Consider the following 19,949-nt stretch of genomic DNA (forward strand, 5'->3'; position numbering starts at 1 on the left):
ATCCAACACGTGCCACCACCCAAGCCTGAGCCATTGTCCTCTGCGTGGCCCTCACTCCTTCCGCCCCAGCCTCACTATGTCCTCTTTGCCACACAGCCGTCAGAGGGATTCTATTCAAACCTAAGTCAGACCCTGTCACTGCTCCACTCTAAACCCTTCTATGGCTCCCATCTCATACAGAGTAAACGCCAAACACTGTGCTGCGGCCTTGCAGGGCCTGCGTGACCGTGGCTTTCGTGCCACTGTCCCTGTGCACGCTCTGCTGCAGGCCCGTGACCTCCTGTGGCTCTGCTCACACACCCAGCCTCAGGGCACTGGCCCTGGCGAGCCCTCCTGCCCTTGGATCAGATGTCCCCATATTGGAACGGCCCTCTCAGGCCACTGCACCCAAAACATTATGCTCTGTCCCTCCCTCTTGTTCCCTCTCTGTTCAGTTTCCTCTTAGCATCTAAAATCACCTCACGTGTATTTATCTTTCTGTATTTTTGCTTGTCTCCCTCTCCCACTATTAGAATCGAACCCCTGTGAGGATAGGGTTGTTGGGTTTTTTTCCCATTGTTTTACTACAGTACCTCCGTGCCTAGAACACTGTTGGTGTTTAAATAATATATGTGAAACAAGAGAATTACAAAATCATACTAAGTAGTCCATCCCTGGGTGACGCCTGGCATAGAGCAAGTGTCGAGAAACACTGGCTGTTACAGTCAGAGGTGTTAAAAGACCTTGGCAGGAGGACGAGGGCCATGTCAGCTTCGAGCCTCCATCCATCTCCATCTAGAAAAGTTGGTCTTCTGAGACCTGGAGGGACAGTTCCCCCTCATAGCAGCCTAGAGGGGACAGCAACACTCCCCTGTCAGGAAGGAGGATGTCCCAAACCCAAGAGGAGGGAGTTTCCCAGGTTTCTAGAAGGATCTGCCAAGTTACTGTACATCTTCAACAGCATGAGTGGGCAGTTGCCTTCCAGAGCCAGGATTAGGGTCAAATCACGTAGCCTGAGCACCTCAAGTGAGTTCTGGGCCTCTCCACACAGCAGCCTGGCCAGCACGGTGGATTCAATTTGGTGCAATAATTTGATTTTCCCTCTAATTTTGAAAGTAACACATGCCCTATAAAATATTCAAACATCAAAGAAATGTGTAATTTAGAAAACGATGCACCCCTTTCCCCAACCCAGATAATTTACTGCTAATTTGGCGCACTGGCTATTCGTCTTGAATTTCTTTTCTAAGCAGATTCCAGCATTTATTGTTATTATTGCTGACACAAATGGGGTCATACCATACATAGCTTTTGCACCTTGCTTTTCCCCCTTAATCGGGTTTATTGAGGTATAATTTAGATATAGTGACATTATGTATAAATTGGTTTTTGTGTAAAGTCCTATGAGTTATGACAAAACATCTACAGTTTTGTAAGCATCACCACAATAAAGGTTTAGTACCATTCCACTGCCCTCCCAAAATTCCTTGTGTCCCTTGGTAACCAACCCCTTCCTTCACTCCTAGCTTCTGGCAATGACTAGTCTGTCCTCTGTTCCTATGCTCTCTGTCCTTTTAAGAATGTCACATAGATAGAATCATAGGGTACATATAGTCCTTTGTTTCTGGTTTCTTTCATGCAGCATAAAGCATTTGAGGTTCCTCCACGTTGTAGCATGAATCAGTGCTTCATCCTTTTTCATTGCTGCATAATATTCCATTGTATGGACATACCACAGTGTGTTTATCCATTCACGACCTGAAGGACATTGGGTTATTTCCAGTTTGGGGAAAACTACAGATAAAGCCACAATAAACACTCATCCAAGTTTTGGTGAGAGTATAAGTTTTCATTTCTCTTGAGTAAATAACCAGGAGTGGGACTGCTGAGCCATAAGGTAAATATGTATCTAACTTGATAAGAAACTTCCGAACTGTTTCCCAGAATGGCGACATTGTCCATGCACCCTGCTTTTATTTTTAACCCCACAAACATGTTATTACTTGATACTATGTATTTACTTGCTTGTGAAAATTTTTTCCATCAGAATGTAAGCTCCACGAGGGTAAGGATACTGTCTTCTTTGTTCACTGTTGCAACCTCTGCCCAGAACAGTAGCTGGCATGTAGTAGGTGCTCAAGAAATGTGTATAGGATGAATGAGCCCCACGGACCTCCCTTCATGTAAGGAAATGTAGGTCCGTGTTATTAACCTGCAAGCCACAGTGTCGTGTAGTCTGTGGTCCAGCTGGGCCTCCCTTTCCTCCACTAGTCCCTCACTGTGGGTCCTTGGGGCGCTCCAGTTTTTCACTTCAAGACAAGTCTAAGTCGATGGGCTTTGCAAACCTGTGTGAGTTTTTCATTCAAACAAATTTCTGCAAGTACGATTGCTGGGTCTATGAAAAATCGCCACATTCATAGATATCGCAAAAGATGATGTCGATTTATTCTTCTCCCAAGAGGGGAGGAGGTAGTCTGTTTCAGGAGGTGACCTGTTTCACTGCAACCTTACCTGCACTGAACATTACCAACTGGGATACATGTTAAATCACAACACGGGAAGTCTCAAGGTCAGCAAGTCCAATGCTTCCCCGATTTTTGGATTTCATACATGGGTATAATCTCCAGACAGAACGGTGCAGACTGACATAGGACCACCAACTTCTTGTTTCGCTAAGAAAGGACCAAAAAAAAAAAAAATCAAGACTGAAACAAATCTACTATCTACAAAACATAGTACCTCCTATGGTTTTATAAATAAAAGGACATTTTCACTCCATTGAAAAACTTGAAAGGCAAACTCTGAGAATAAAATCAGTCTAATTGGAAAACACTTGGACTTCGTTTTTCTATTTCACTGTGAATTGGGGAAAAGAATGCAGCCTGGGTCTCGTGGATGGGTTTGGATGGGAGCCTGGTGACCACCAGCAGGCCTGCGTAGGTGACCCTGAGAGGGCTCTAACATGAGAACAACAAAAGGTAGCTGGAAAAAAAATGAAACTAAACGTGGGGTAAGAAATGAAAGTGTTACAATTAGCTAATTGGGCCCAGTACTTCTGGATATAGCTCTCTTCCCCACTGTGCAAGGAGTTTTCTCCACATCAAAGACCACTGCTCGCCCGGAGAATTGGAACCAATGTTTATGGAGTGCTTTGAAGATGTAAAAGTACTGTTTAAATGCTAAGTATTATTATTATTACTTTAAATTTTAAATACCTTTTTTTTTTTTTTTTGGTGGGAACTTTTAATACCTTGGCATTTCTTATCTAATGTTGAAAAGGAGCCTGTCTGTTGTTAACGCATACCTCGATTCAGGCTGGAGTGAGGCAAGAAACCCAACCTACCTTTGGAATATCGAACACAATCCAACCACCCTGTCCTTGTAAATTGTGTTTTCTGGGAAGATGAACACTGTCAATCCGACGCTGTCAGTTTATGTAAGAACATGTCTCAAGATCTAATTGAAATACAGTATCTTTCCAGGCAGAGTTGATAGAGTTATCACATTACAGATTTTATTTGACTCTGCATCTCAATTCATTCCTTTGTATAGTTTCCAGATTTCTTCATAAAACAGAAATTAGACACAGTCTTGACATTAGAATTTCACGAAGAAGCAATCAAATCCAAATTACTTCGAAGAAGGAAAGGACTATAAAAATGACTAAACAAAATGAAAGGGAAAAAGATTCCTGAGGGCCCTGGTTCATGAATTAATTTTCTTATTTGGTCCTTGGGACAAATCCAACCTAATTTAAGAGGTTGCCAGGCATAAAACACAAGGAAAAACTTTTGCATCTGTGGCTACTAAGAGCCTAAAGATAAATATTATAAAGTTGGAAAGTTTTGTTGACTTTTATCCTTTTATTTTTTTGGCATAAAACTCAGACAATGAACCCGACTGGTCAATATCCCTTTCATATGTTCACTGTGTGCTAATAGATTTTTTATTTTTTTATTTTTTTGAGCATCGGTGGGGGAATTTTTTAAATTAAAAAATCATCAAAGCTTAAATGAATCGCCCAACGTAAAACTTGGATCCAAAATGGAACAGTCATTGGGGCTTTGCAATTTCCTATGGTAACCAAAGACCACACTGTGTTTTAAAAACTATTCTAGTAATGAGATTCACAAGAGGTCTCAAGTTACTAAGTGGCTTTGAGCCTCTTTTGAAACCGAAGTAAAAGAAAAATCTCATTAATTTGAACTGTGCTAATAATGGAATTTGTTATAATTCAACCTGGCCTAAGTGGCAGTTTACCTCTGGTGTACCTGTGAAGAAAAATTTACCAGAGTCACAGGGCAGAGAAGATTGTGCAAGCCATGTTTTATGTCCTTAAAAGAATAAACCATTTTAAGGCTTTTAGCACCTCACTCTTACCCAAATAAATTCCTGCCAAATCCAGATGAGTTTTAACTGTTGATTAGAGCAGACAGGAAGTAATACTACTTGGGAATCCTTTCTTTGTCAAACTCCCTTCTGTATTCAAAAGAAATAAAGGTTCATTTTGTTTAAGGATTCTAAATAGTCCCTTTAATGCAGAAGGATCTCTTAACCTGCCCTTCATGCCAATTGTCAGGAATGAATGAGATTTTATTGAAGCAGTGGCAGAGATCTGTAATTACAACCACTAACAAAGAAAGGAACTCAAAATAATGTTTTTTTCCACGACACTTATATATGTGTCAGGCCATGTGCTAAGCACTGTCTGATTTCTTTACACTGAGCCTGGCGACCAATAGGTTCTTAATAGATGGTCCCATTTACTATTAAAGTAACCTGTATCTTTTTCCAGCTATAGAAGTATATTAACGTCTGTTGGTCTCATTGGTCTCAGTGGACAGAAAACGATGGTTAAAGGAAAATATACATAAATTAAAAAAAAGATAATAGCTGATGGATGGATGGATAGATAGAAATAGATAGATAGATAGATGGATGGATGGATGGATGGATGGATGGATGGATGGATGGATGGATAGGTGGATGGTGGGATAGATAGAAAGAAGCACAAAAAGCGAAGAAACAGGGGGAGGTGACACTTTGGACAAGCTAGCCAGGTAAATGGTTTTTCTCTCCATCCAATCACGAACTGTGGCAAGGCACATTAGAAAGTTAGCCATGAACCAAGAATGACACAGCCATCCTGGCGATCACAGCAAGCTGACTTAGGACTCTATTTGGTGCTCCTCTGACAAGATCCCAAGGCTATCGAGAACCAAAAGGAGGAACCAAGCAGCCTAGATCCCAGTCTGTTAAGGAGGCTGGAGAAACGCTCAGTGAGATGGTTGGTATGTGCCAAGTACAAAGTCCTGCTAACTTGAAGGACTGGTTTGATGCCATGATATGTGACTTTGGTTTTCCTACCACAGTATTATTTCATAGTTGTCAATGAATGATACCAAATTCTCCCTCCTTACCAGAGGAAATGCCTCAAATTCCCACCATTCCATTCACATTAAAAAATTTTTCTAAGGTTTTTTTTTATCTGATTATAAAAACAATACCCCAAAATTAAGTAAGTAAGATAAAATAAGAAAGAAAAGCCCATACAGCTCTTCATTAAAAAAAATCAAACCATATAGAAAAATATGAATGTGCAAGTGAAAATGATCTATGATATCCACTGCTAACATGTTGGTAAATATCTAATTCAGCACTAAAAAACATATATTTAAAGAAGACTTAGCATGCATCAGCCAATGGAGATAAAGGGGACAATATAAGTTACAGTTTCTGAGATTAGGGACTTCATAATCTACTAGAAGAAACAAATTAAACAAATTTTGACAAGTGTGATGAATATTTTGTAACTTGCTTTTTTGCACTCAATAATCCGTCATAGGCACCTTCCCATGTCAATATGTACATATCACAGGGATAAAAGTATTCGTCACTCTTTCCCCTTGATCTTTCTTCTAGAGAGAATTCACCTTTCCTTCCTAATTCCTAGAACTCTTGTTGGGTTCATCAAGACTGGGAAAAGCTAAGACGGAGTACACCGATTGCGTTAGGAAGGACCAGAAGCGACCTGGGGTAGGAGAGTAGACCAAAATGGGAATAAAGGGATTAAAAAGAAAGGGGTGTCTGAGGACCAGAAAAGAACTCAGGCTGAGGTCGGGAGGAAGTGAAGAGAAGCAGTTACAAGAGCAGCAGCTGTGATGCTGTGATGAGGGAGACTTAAGATCTTAAGAATTTCTCAAAGAGACTTCAATTAAGATGTCAGTTATTTCCCAATGCTTTTGGGACTGGAGACTGGTGACTCTTTGGAACGTGATGCCATGTTGAGACTGGCCACATTATGGCCAGTTGTAGTTTCATACCATGTAAATCTATCTTATGCTTTTTCGTGGCGGTGTAGTGTTCCATTGTGTGGGAGTACCAAAGTTTATGTAATCTTTTCCTTATAGGCAGACCTGGAGGTTGTTGTAAGTACTTTTGTGACTAAATACAAGTTCCAGGATGAACATCTTGAGGAATAGATTCACTTATATAGAAAGTGAATAGATAGGTAGATGAATGAATTGAAAGCAAGATAGACAGACAGAAAGAAAGATAGATGAAATGAAGGAGGGAAGGACAGAAGGAAAGAAGGAAGGAAGGAATAAAGAAAGAATGGTGGTAAATCTGTACAATAGAATACTACTCAGCAATGAAAAGGAATGGAGTTGATACAGACAACAAGAGTGAATCTAAAATTAATTATACTGAGTGAAAGAAGCCAGACTTCTGCCTGTTTCCATTTATAAAAAATTTAAGATAGAAAGCAGACCAGCAGGTGCCTGGGTATTAGGATACAGGGCAGGAAGGAAGGGTGACAAAGGGGAAGGAGTAAAATTGGAGAAGTGACAAATATATTCATTATCTTGATTGTGGTGATAGTTTCACAGGTATATACATATATCCAAACTTACCAAATCGTACAGTTGAAATATGAGCCAATCATTGCATGTCAGTTATAACTTAATGAAGCTATAATGCAGATGAGAGACAGACAGACAGTTCGACGGGGCGGGGGCATTTTAAGGTGAACAATAGAAAAGAGATCCAGCAGATGCTGCTTTAGGTGTCGCTGGGCTAGGGGCTGCAGAGACAAGCAGAAAGTCACATATGAGATGAACTCCAGGGGGACCCCACGGTGTGGAGAAGGAGCCCTGATGATACGGGTTCTGGGGCTGAGGAGATGGGCAGGGCAAATGGCCTCACACCTGAGCCCAGAACCACACTCGTTTTTCATCTGCAGGCTAGGCCTGTTCCTGGCTTTGTGCCCAACAGTGACTGCCCCAGAGCACAGTGCTGTGCCTGGCACACAGTAGGCACTCGGTAAACGTTTGTCAACACTCAAGCTTGTCTCTTGGACCTAATGAACAAACCTGCTTCTCCAGCCTTTCCCTGGGAGCTCCTTTTTGAATGTGGATCCATTCTCTTTTCTGGCTTCTGCTGGTGCCCACGGCTTTTGCAGAAGGCAGGTTCTCAGAGGTGGGTAAGAGGCTGTGACAGCCCTCGGTTCGTGCCTCCACTCTGCCTGTCTTTAACTTCGTGACTGCGGGCAGGTGAATGCCCCTTTTTGCGCCTCAGTTTTCTCGTCTGTAAAATGGGGGTAAGAAGAATTATTGACAATAGTGTCGGGGATTCATGGAATAAACACTGTGTGGCACACAGCAGGCGCTGAATAAAAGCGTATTTTATTTTTTATACAGTAGTTAAGAGGTTAAGAGCTTGGGCTCTGGAATCAGGCTGACCCAATTTAAAATTCCAGATAATTGCCCCTGGGCAAGTGACTTAATTTCTCCGAGCTTCAGTTTCCTCCTCTATAAACCAGAGATGATAACAAATGCATCGGTTAAGAGCCTGGTAGGAAACAGAGGGCACATTCAAACTGGGTAATTTGAGGAGTTTAATAAAGAGATTATTTGCACAGGTGTGGGCAGAGCTTAGGAAGAACAGGATAGAGGGTAGTACCTGGGTCTAGCAAAGGGGGGCACTGTTCCTGCCCTGGGCCCGCAGGAGCAAGGAAAAGGGTTAATTCCAGAACACAGAAGGGGGCTGGATGAAGATACTCGTCCAACAAGAGCTGTGGCTTTTGGAAGAGGCACAGCCAGCCCACACCAACGCGGCAAGGAGGAACCTGGTGGTTAATGGTCCGACCTCACTGTCTTCCTTCCTCTGATCTGCCGGAACGCATGGGAGCCCACTGAGGCTGTCCACCTGGAGTCAGCCTGCTGGGCTCAGAGCACAGGAAGAGAGCAGTGAGGGGCAAAGAGATGTAATCCAACCGATAAGGGTCCCACCTTATAGGATCACCAGGATTAACTGAGATCACGCCCTTAAGTAGATAGTACAGTAGAGAGTAAGGCTGTGTTAAGCGGCAGGGAGCCCATGGTTACCCCAGAACCCACCCTAGCTTAGCTTTCTCAAGGTTGATACCAGGCCAGCCTTGACCCAACCCTACAGGGCCGGGAATGGAACAGAGCTGATCTGCCTCATTCCGTGTTTACTTAGAGAAAACTTGGCTGCTGAAAGCAAGAAGACGTTGGCTGTGGTTTTCTGCAACAGCTGGGGGTGGAGGGGAGGCAGAGAGAGGGGAGTGGAACACACGAGGGCTTCTGAAAACCAAGGGACCCCAGAGCCCAGGAATCTGAGAAGAGTCCACATTGAGGGCAGCTTGCGCCTGCATTCCCTCTGCCAAGGGACTGGATTTCGGGGCTCGGCGACGTGTCCTGGCAGCTCGGCCCCAGGCGGCAGGGCCATGGGGCAGCACCCAGTGCAGGCCATGTGGAATGTGGCGCTTGGAACGGAGGCTTCTTGCTTTTTCAAACTGGCTTGTAAATCTCCGTATAATTTTCAGGGTTTAGGAATTTTATTTTATCTGGATTAAAGTCATGTTCTGCTTTGGCATCGGAAGGCGTTTATGACTGTTAAAACAAGAAATGAAAAATATAGGTCTGGAATCAGGAAGGCTGTCTCCTGCCAGACTCACAGGGGTTTGTCTTGGGGGCCAGGCTGATGATCTTCTGCCCCCTCTCCCCTGACTGTCCTGGTATTTTTTTATTTTTTTATTTTTAATGAATCTGAGTTGACGGACTTGAAGAAGCAAGTGCAAAGGCCTGGATGGGCCAGTGAGGAAGAAAGGCTTTATCTTTGCTTAGGTGAGCTCCGTCAGTTCCCCTCACTTATTCTGTGTTTGCCCCCTCAGAGCACACCTTCTAGGACACGTGTGAAGGGCTTTCTCACTGTCCCTGTCATGTGGCTGTGCTTGGTCGAGGGGGCCAGTGGCTTCAGACTTTCGATTCATCATTCTGGGATAACTTTGAACTACCCAAATGGCAATTTGGAGCAGGATATAAGTAACTGGGATTCCAGTTTCCTTAGCCTACTCTTCCACCTTCTCTATTTCCTCTTGCTTTAAAGCATGTGTGTGTGCGCGCACATACACACACACACACACACACACACACACAGCCTCTTTCCTAATGGCAAAAGTTATATATGCTTCATGAAAAATACTTGGAAAGCAAAGAAAAGCACCCAGGGGGCGTGGGAAGCAAAATAAGTCATAAGACAAACATCACTCTAGCTTTTGGCGAAGTTCGTGCCAGCATTTTTACTCCTATCTATCTACCTATCACTTATCTATCTTGTTTTAAAAGTATCACAGACTGGGTGCAGTCTTATTGCCTGTATTTTCATTTAGATGTTGTGAGCATCTTGACATTCCTGCAGATAATGCAAGGCATTTTATGACACTAATGACTACTGCTTATTAAGCATCGAGGTTAAGAATTCAGCCTTTGTCATCAGTTCTATGGGCTCAAATCTTAGCTCAGTTGAGTGGTAGCTGCATCTTTGGGCAAGTTGCCTACTCTTGCTGGGCCTGAGTTTTCTCATCTGCGAAAGGGGGATACAATTTTATCCACTTCAGAGGGGAGGTCGCTGTGAGGACAGATAAAATTCCATCGAATAAAAGCCTGAGGCATGCATTGGTCCCTAGTAAGTGCTCGATAAATTACAGTTGATATTCTTCCTGCTATGTTCAGCAGCGATCTGTGTAGGACATTTGGCTGTGTTTTTCTTTTCAGGAGGGTGCTATGTGCAGCATTTTCTCTAAATCAGAACTTTGGGTTCCACAGCATTTGTTTCATGGTAAGCAGCGAGATGATTTTAAACTTCTATCTTCCCTCAAGAACACTCGACAAAATTGGCAGCCTGTCCTATGCAAAAATCCACCCAGAAATGGAAGAAAGGGACATTTGCACAAGCTGGGTTGTGTCTACAGAATTAGAAGGCACAGTTGGGCTAATTTTAGTGCCTAAAAAGTGGAAACATTGAACACATGCTTCATGGGAAAGACAAGTTCTTGCAAGTGGCTAAAGGAACCCTCAGGATTGGTTGAATTGGGGACCGTTCCCTCAAGGACTGGGCACTGTCCAGGTCTCGGCACAGCCTATAAGGCTGGAAATGAAAAGGTTGTGGGGGACGGGGAAAGGGTTAAATGTCCTTCAAGGCTGCAGGTTAGAAATGACTGCGGAGATCTCATCTCTGTTCACATTGCCTCTTCATTGTCTTGGCTTTCCCAGCTATCTGCTTTCCTTTGTCCTGCCACAGATAATTTTGATCCTGTGACCGGGCAGGCAGTCGCTGTGTCGGGGCTCTCTGGTATTTTGTCCTTAGGGATTTCTGAGCGCCGCAGCCCCCCTGTGATTGGCCTCACGTGGGCAAACTGCACACAACTCACTTTGTATCTGAGGAACAGAGCAGGGGGCCTACCTCCTTTTCTCGCAGCCAATCAGGCGGGGGCTGAGAATTTATGAGATGGAGGCGAACCACTTTGAAGAAAGGCGCCCTTGTCTGCGGCCTCGCCATTGCTCGGTGGTGCGCGTGGGGCGGTCGGGAGGGGTGGGCACCGCCAGAGGGCCGGCGCCCTGGGGATGGATGGGGAAAGAAAAGAATCTGAAAAACCAGGGTCAAAAGTCTTTCTGTGAACAGGAAAGAAAACTGAGCAGGCTGCTTTCCTCCTTGCAGGTGTGTTCTCACAATGGGGGGCCACGGCCCCTTGGGCGGGAGGATTGGATGCATCACAGCCCCTGCCTGCATTTGCCCCTGGCCTCCCACCCATCCACCCACTCACCTCTCGTCTCCAAGGAGAACCAGAGAGGGTGAGACTGAAACACTTCCACAAGCAATCATGGCAGCCAATATAGAATAACATCTCCACCGAGGCAGAGAGTTGGGGCTTCCGATCTTCCTATCTTCACGTGCTTTGCCTTCATACCTCTGAGCCTCAGTTTCCTCATCTGTAAAATGAGGTGGTTAATAATAGTGCCTTGCTCACAGGGCTGTTGAGAGGAATTAGCACCACCACGTGGTACCCAGGAAGTGCTGAATAAGTAAAAGCTATTATTATTAGTGGCAACAATATTTGGTTGCTATCCTTAAAGCCCACAATCGAGTCCATTCATCCTGTAGTTTTTTCATTCATTTATTCAGGGAACCAATAAACACTTAACTGGGCCTACTATGTGCTGGTTATTTTACTGGAGATGGTAATTGTAGCTATCACTTGCTTTGCTATGTGTTGGGCTCTGGTTTAAGCCCTTTGTGTGTATTCACTTGTGTAAGCCCACATTGTAAGGTAGGCACTGAGACATTTCATTGACTAAGATCACAGAGCTAGTAAGACTGGGAGCTGGGGCTTGAACCAGGGTCTGCCTGCCTCTCAAGTCTATGAGTTAAGCGCTCTGCGAGCTTTAAACTAATAAATAACCCATGATTCCTGCCACCCCCTTTGGGCAGTTCTGTGCACTAGATCTTTCTGCAATGATAGAAATAGTCCATGTCGGCACTGTCCACTGGTGGTTACTAAGAGCTTGAAACGTGGCTAGTATCACTGAGGAACTGGATTTTAAATTTTATTTAGTTTGCATGAATGATGAATGTCGGTGTGGATTTCAACAGCCACACGTGGCCAGTGGCTATTGTATTAACGAGCACAGCTCTAGGAATTCAGAACCGAGGCGAAGAAATTCACCTTAGTCAAGGCAGTAAGTGTTATGCTGTGGCTCTGCCTAAGTCTGAGGTCACAGGAGGCTTCCCAGAGAGAGTTTTGAGGAAGGAGGGGTTGGCAGGAGGGGAGGTCATTTTAAATATACCCGAATATGCTGGATTTCCCAACAGCACAGTGCTCAGGCAGCACTTTGGTGGAGACTGAAACCTGTAATCAAGACCCAGGGTCTCCTCTGAGCTACGAGATAACCAAAGCTCACCTTCGAAGGATGAAAGAAGACTGGATTCAGGAATGTGTCCGCTGGTTTTTTTTTTTCGGCGGCAGGTATCAGCTTGTGCTTGGCTTTTAACCATCACCTCTCTGAGGATGTGAAAACACCTGGAAAACAAATCTGAAAAATTCACCGGCTCATCAGAATGCCGTATGAATATCACATGAAACCCAATGTCCAGGAATCGGGAGCCAGCTCTAGGCAGACAAAAGCGTAGTAATAATAATAAGGATAATGATAATAATGAAAAACAGCTACCACTTATTAAGACACTTACTTTGTGCCAGACCCAATGTTAAGTGCTTTCGTGTATTGATCGCCTCACAGAATCCTACAATCCATTTTCTACATGGCAGCAAAGTGGCCTTTTTAAGACATAAACTCTAAATCAGATCATGCTAGTCTGTGGCTAAAAACCCTTGAGTGGCTTCCCATTATACTTAGAATAAAATCAAAGTTTCTTGCCTTGGCCTGCAAGGCGTGGCTCATGCCTACCTTTCCGCATCTGCTATCACTCTCCACCTACTTGCTAAGCTCCAGACACATAAGACCCCTCTCTGGTATAAAGTGCCAAGCTTTTGTTTGCCCCAGGACCTTTGCACTTGCTGTTCCCCCAATAAGCAACTCAACTCTTTGCCCTATCCCTCCACTAGAATGAATGTACTGGAGTGCGGGGACCTTGTCTCTTTGATCACTGTGGCATCTCCAGCCCCTAAGACAGTAGGCATTCAATACAAGTTTTTTATATGATCGAAAGGATTTTTGACCCTATGTACTAGGCATTATTATCCTCACATAACAGATAAAGAAACTGAAGGTCAGAGTGGTTAATTTGCTCAAAACCACATGGCTTGTGAATTTCCAATTACCTGTCTGGAGGATTCTGTCCATATTCTTCTCTCTGTCAGACAGCTGTGCTGAGGATGCACAGCTACCTTGGGAGGAGGAGCATCCTTCAAGATGTGGTTTTCATCTCTTCACTCTGCAAACAGCCCTGGTTTGCCTCACTTAGCCCTTTATTGCCAGGATCTGTCTATATAATAAGAAACTCTAGCCTGCAAAACTACCCAGTTTTCCTCTGGCTTTCACTTTATGTTTTTCTTTGATCATAAAAATGAGTGTTGTAGAAAGACTGGAAAGTGTAGAAAAAAACATATACATATATAGTGGGGGAGGGAGGAACATGCCTGCCTTTACTACCCAGGAGGCATGGTTAATGTTTTGCTTTTTTTACTGCCAATCTTTTCTATCATCTTTAATACAGAGTTGATAGCGTCTCCATATGTCATTTTGTATCTGACTTTTATCCCTTAATGCCATATCTTTAGAATGTTCTCAAAGCATTTTTTTCCCCATAAGGTAATGGTGGCATAATATTCCTTCACTTGGGTACACCTTTTAGTTAAATTTAGTTTAACGCAACCAACTTTCTTTTGTTTGGGGGTTTCCCTTTTCTCATTTTGCAGGCCGGTAAGCCAAAAATTAGGACTTAAATGATAAGAAGCCCCACAGACAATGATGACTTAACCATAAAGAGATGCATGGACAATTATATTTCCCTTTGGAGATCAGAAAAAAGCATGTCTGTATTCCATCAGAATAATTATTGCTACAATTTTATAATTTCCTGAGATTTCATAATATACGAAAGTTGTGGCTATTCCAGAGAAAATCCTGAACTATACCTAAACATCTTCACCCAAAGCACAGGTGTGAAGGCTGTGTTGACGCTCAGCAAAATCCCCCTGATTGCCTTGTCACCTATACCTTCTCGGCCACCGACCACGCAGCGGCTGTCACTACAACCAGGAGGTGAGATAGAAAAGGGCTGGGAATCTGAAAACCAGAAGCCAAGGTTCACGGTCCGACGTCAGGGCTTACCTATCTATATGCCCTTGGACATGTCACTTCTCCTCTTTCCTGTAGAATAAGTATGATAGTCCTTGCTTCAGAGAACTGTGAAAGTCAAACGAGGGATCACAAAGTTGTTTGGAATTCTTACAATCCACTGAGTTATGACTACGGTGGCTATTCAAAAGGACTTAAAGGTCAGCAGAGCCAATGTTCTCTAGCCCAAATGTTCTCCAGCCCAAATCTTTTAAACAGCTGGTCCTTCTTATAAGGTGATAGATATAGACTGGATTAGTGGGTCCTCTGCTTGTAATAAATTTATGGGGATTTGAACGCGTGGGTATAAGGCTTTGCTGGTCGCCTACCCAGTATCCATGTTCTACTTCCCCTGGTCCTAACAGAAGCCCTGTTGGAGTCAGGCATTCACTGATTCCTCCATTCAGCATGTGACTCAGGGCAAACGGACCCCACCTCCAGGTGGACCTGATTGGTCAAAGGATAACCCCTCCCCTTGCCAGTGATTGGTTCAACAGAGGGCATACGAGCCCATTCTGGCAACTGAGACACAAGGCGGAGGAGCAGTTGGTAACGTGTGAGGCAGGGAGGAAGGATCTCCTTGCGCCTAACAAATTATCATGGAGATATTCTTTGACCTCTCTTTGTGGGTGCCACACCTTGAACTGTGGCAGCCATCTTGCTACCAGACTTGGGGATGAAGCCAATAGAGAGAGGGGAAGAACAGAGACAGGATGATGGTGGATGTCAAAAACACTACCACCAACAACAGTAAAAGCAGCAAACATTTATTGAGTACTTAGAGGTTGCCAGGTCCTATTCTAAATGTATTATATGCTTTAGCTTAGGGAAGGAGGGGGTGGCCCAACCTTTTTTGGTGGCCTGTGAACTAAGAATGGCTTTTACATTTTTTTAATGGTTGAATTAAAAAAGTGAGCAATAATATTTTATGGCACATGAAAATTATATGAAATTCAACTTTCAGTGTCCATAAATAAAATTTTATTAGAACACAGCCATGCCCAGTCATTTACCTATTGTCTATGGCTGCTTTCATGCTACAACAGTGGAGCTGAGTACTTGGGCAGAGACTGCCCACTACTTTGTCAAGAGCAATGCCTACTATATTTACTATCTGGCCCTTTATAGAGAGGTTTGCCCACCCTAACTTTAGTGTTCACAACAACCCCATAAGTTGGTGTACCATTATTATTAATATCTTGTTTTTTCACAGAGGAGAAAATGGAAGCTCAGAGAGGTTAAGTTATTGGTCCAAGATCACACAGCCATTAAGAGGTGGGCTTGAGATTCACTACCAAACAGTTTGGCTCCAGAGCCAGTGGTCTTAACCACTTTGGGATAGAACCTGGATTCCCAATGACATGGTTGAGATGCTGAGTCAAACAACCCTAAACCTGCCTCACCTTGGGACTTCCAGGTTTCAGAGTCATATGACATGATAGTATTCTTGAAGCCAGTTTGAGACCACATTTCTATTCTTTGCAGGTGAGAGCATCCCAGCTGATGCCATGAGAAAGCACCTTAGAAAGGTAAAAATAGAAAGAAAAAGCATGCTATCACTGTCTTGAACCAACTGCCTTTTGTCCTTGCTCGGGGGAATGAAAGCTTTCTTTCTCCAGACACTTCAAGTCTCCACAAGTTCTTCCCTTTACAAGGGATTATGAAGGAAATCCTATTTTAGAATTGCGGCTGCTTTGGGCAATCTGCTCAATATTAGCCTGATGAGGAATTACACTCACTAATAAAATAGCTCAAGTTGGGCTGAGTCTAATTGTTGCAAGTGCTAGTAGTAATAGCCTGTCGCGGGGACTTCTGTGCCGGTGCATCTCTCGCTTGGCTACAGCCCATGTGGAAAATCAATTTCCTCTAAATGTTTGAAGAATGGCACAGAAGGACCTGATTTCTTTTCCCTCTGCTGGAGTCAATCTGGAGACAGTGAGCCTATAAAGTGAATGAAAATAGCTACAGTTGCAAGATGCAGGGTGGAACACCGAGCTAAGCAAAGCCTGAGCACGAGCTCTCAGTTCTAGCTTTTTTGTCCTAAGGCCAGAGACAATATACACTTGTGTCCCAAATTGACGTGCTCTTAACAAGTCGCAGAACGGAAAGGATTTGACTTCAACCCAGCAGTGTCACTTCTAGGAATCTCTCCCACAGTAAAACTCCCACAAGCATGCAAGAATATACGAGCAGGGTGTTCCTCGCAACCTGCTTTGTGATGGTGAAAAATTGGAGGCAGGATAATTGTCCAACAAGAGGAGACTGGTTAAATAAATGATGATGCATCCCTGCTCTGTAGCCATGAGGGAGAAAGAAGTAAATCCGTATGTATGCATATGGAAAGGTTTTTGTGATATGGGCTTGAGTGAAGAAAAGAAAGTTGCACATCAGTATATACATAGTATGAGTTCATTTTTGTGGAAAAAAAACCAACTTTCAACAGTGCTGAGCAGATTTACATGTAGATGTTTGTATATGAGTAGAGAAGGGTCTGAAAGGATACACACCAAGTTGTAGACAGTGGTGGCTAAACCCAGGGGTGGGGATGGTGCAGGTGAGAGGGGAAACATCCCTTCCATATTATTTAGACTTTTACACAGCAAGGATATATGGTTTTGATAATAAAAAAAGGAAATAAAGAATTAGCTTTCTGGGGGCTGGCCAAGTTGCTCAGTTGGTTAAGAGCGCAAGCTCTGAGCAACAGGGTCGCCAGTTTGATTCCCACATAGGCCAGGGAGTTGCGCCAGAGCTGAGCTGACGCTGAGCTGGTGAGAGTGCGTGCTCTCTTAGCAGCAAGGTTGCCAGTTTGACACCCGTATGGGATGGTGGACTATGCTCCCCCCTGTGCCCTCCAGCCTCCGCAACTAGAGTAAAAACGGTGACTGGACTTGGAGCTGAGCTTGCGCCCTCCACAACTAAGATTGAAGGACAACTTGACTTGGAGCTGATGGGTCCTGGAAAAAAACACAATGTTCCCCTTCCACAATTCCCCAATACTGTTCCTCTCCCCAATTCCCCAATAAAAAATCTTAAAAAAAAAAAATTGGCTTTCTGGCATGTGTGAATAGCATTGTGCTAGGCTTGCCACAATTTCTGAGGGCTCAACGCCACAATGCTGATGATCCAATCAAGTCACAGATACAAGTCTGTTATGTAGCCTAATTCGATAGGTCATAGCTCTTTCTAGTCTATGTTGCTGCAAAGGGACTTCATTTTATCCTTAGCTACCTGCCTACCAAATCAGAACCCAACCAAAACATCCTTTGGCCAAGGCCAGAATTTAAAGATTTACTTTTTTTTAAATTGTGTTAAAATATATGTAACATAAAATGTACCACTTTAACCATTTTAAAGTATACAGTTCAGTGGCATTGGGTACATTCATAATGTTATGCAACCAAAAGTACTATGTAGTTCCAGAACGTTCTCATCACTCTAAAAGACAACCCCATACTGACTAGCATCACTCTCCATTCTTCCTTCCCCTCAGCCCCTGGAAACCACTAATTGGCTTTCTGATTCTATGAATTTGCCTATTCTAGACATTTCATGTAAATGGAACCATACTATACATGGCCTTTTATGACTGGCTTCTTTTGCTAATATAATGTTTTCAAGGTTCATTCACGTTGTAACACTTATTGGTACTGCATTCCTTTTTATGGCTGTGTACTATTCCATTGTATGGACATACTACATTTGTTCATCCATTCATCAGTTAATGGACATTTTGAATATTTTTCAGATACTATGAATAACGCAGCTCTGGACATTCCTGTACACATTTTTGTTTGAACCCCTTTTTCAATTCTTTTGGATATATACGTAGGAGTAGAATTGTGGGGTCATATGGTAAGTCTATGTTTAACCTTATCAATATTTGCTTTGAAAACCCCAGAAGGCAAGTCTCCTGACATGGTGGGAAAAACTTCTTTATTACGTCCCCTGAGTCTAAGCAGTTCAGTATATAGGTAAGATAGTTACTATGTAATTACCTCATCTAGATGTTAAAAATCATCTGCTAACATCCTGCTTCTTCAAGAATATTCCAAATATTGCTATTACATTAGTAATTGGGGAACTGTTATTCAAAATACATTAATCAAATGATTCATCCGGGATTTCTCACATTTTACTTTCTGTTACATTTGTGGAAATTAAACAATTCTGACTATTCCTAAGCATAATGACACTAACCTTGAATTGTCCCAGTGCCAGAACAGATCCTTGCGGGTGGGCTTTTGCTGAATGGTTGCCTGCAATAATCAGCCTATCTTAAGGTGGGAGAACCTGCAACCAGTAAAACATAGCAGTTAAGTTGCTTTGGGTCAGTAGGACCTGGGTTCGAGTCCCAATTCTGCAAATAACTAACTTACTTTGGGAAAGCCACTTAACCCTTCTGATTCCCTCAGTTCCCTCCTCTGTAATATTGGACTAATTATAGGACATACTTCATGGATCATTTATTCATTCAACAAACATTTATCGTGCAGCAACGCATACTGTTTACGATCACTGACTAAAACACACAAGACTCCCTGCCTTTGTGGGGAGAGACAGACAATAAATAATATACATAATCAGTAATTATAAGATAGTTAGCTAGTGATGAGTTATTATGAGAAAAAAAAAACAGAACAGAAGGGCCGAGGGAAGGGCTGCATTTTAAATGGTGAGATCAGCGTAAGTCCCACTAAGAAGGTGACATTTGAACAAAAGCTTGAAGGAAGAAAGAGGATACGTGATGTGGATATCAGGGAGGAAGGGGAACAGGTAGTGCAAAGGCCCTGAGGCTGGAATGCTCTGCCCAGTCCACAGAAAGGCCAGGAGACTGGTGTGCCTGGACCAGCGTGCCCGTGAGGGATGACAGATGCTGATTTTGTGGGCCCCGATGAGGGCTTTGGATTTTATTCTGAGAGGAATAAGGAGCCCTCGTTGGTTTTTGACCTGAGCTGACTTGTATTTCAGAAGCATCCTTCGATCTGTCGTGTTGAAAATAGACCACAGACAGATGAGGACAGCGGCAGGGAGGCCAATTAGGAGCATACCGAAGTAATCCAGGTGACAGAAGATGGGGGCTTGGACCGGGGTGGCAGCAGGGAGGCGGTGAGAAATGGCTGGGTTCTGAATACATGCCGAAGGTAGCGCCAACACCATTTCCTGTTGGGAGGATTAAATAAGATAATACAGGCAAAGCTCTTATCACAGAGCCCATGTGGTTAGAACAAAATAACGGTGGCCACGATCATTACTAAGGTGGGCCTGGCGTGTTCCCCTGCAGGGGCTGATCAGGGCCTAAAAGGAAAGTGACGAGACGGAAACTGTCATGGTTCCTGTGTGATCTGCAGTGAGTTACAGGGGGCACCAAAGGTCACGAGGCTTTAACACGATGGAGACAGGGGTTTCTGCACCTTCCAGAGAACTGGGAAGCCCAAAGCAGCACAGCCACATCATGTGGACCAAAATAGAGATTTCAGGGCCAAGCTATTTAATGAACTCCCAAAGCGTCTTTCTCATAGTGTAGGAAAAGCAATGTCAGTCAGAAAAATGTTTGTTTCTAGAGTCCCTGGCTTTGGAACTATTTACTGGCGATATCATCGCAGCCCAGGTATTTATTTGGGGGGTTTTCGATCGAACGGCTCGACTCCAGAATTCCTTCCAAGAAGAACCAATCGCCAAGAGACAAGCTGGATTCCTTTCAACTCACCTTCTCTTTGCTCCAAATTCCAGAGATGAGACAAAAGGTCGTTCCTGAGGCTGATAGAGATGAATCTTTCCAGGGGAATGCCAACGTCAGGGCTCTGCCTC

The 19,949-nt window shown here is 43.6% G+C and overlaps 1 long non-coding RNA gene across 1 annotated transcript; it reads right to left on the reverse strand.

Moving 5' to 3' along the window:
- Nucleotides 1–1,846: 1,846 nt before the first annotated feature.
- LOC109382217 (uncharacterized) lies at nucleotides 1,847–19,219 on the reverse strand. The gene is made up of 7 exons (XR_002123900.1): nucleotides 19,190–19,219; nucleotides 18,339–18,431; nucleotides 12,243–12,374; nucleotides 11,108–11,273; nucleotides 10,747–10,901; nucleotides 7,353–7,566; nucleotides 1,847–2,651 (listed from the first exon to the last, which is right to left on the reverse strand). It is a non-coding gene; the product is annotated as an uncharacterized LOC109382217 (long non-coding RNA).
- Between the last annotated feature and the right edge of the window lie 730 nt (nucleotides 19,220–19,949).

The sequence above is a fragment of the Hipposideros armiger genome, unplaced genomic scaffold (assembly GCF_001890085.2).
Source record: "Hipposideros armiger isolate ML-2016 unplaced genomic scaffold, ASM189008v1 scaffold_62, whole genome shotgun sequence".
Taxonomy (NCBI): domain Eukaryota; kingdom Metazoa; phylum Chordata; class Mammalia; order Chiroptera; family Hipposideridae; genus Hipposideros; species Hipposideros armiger.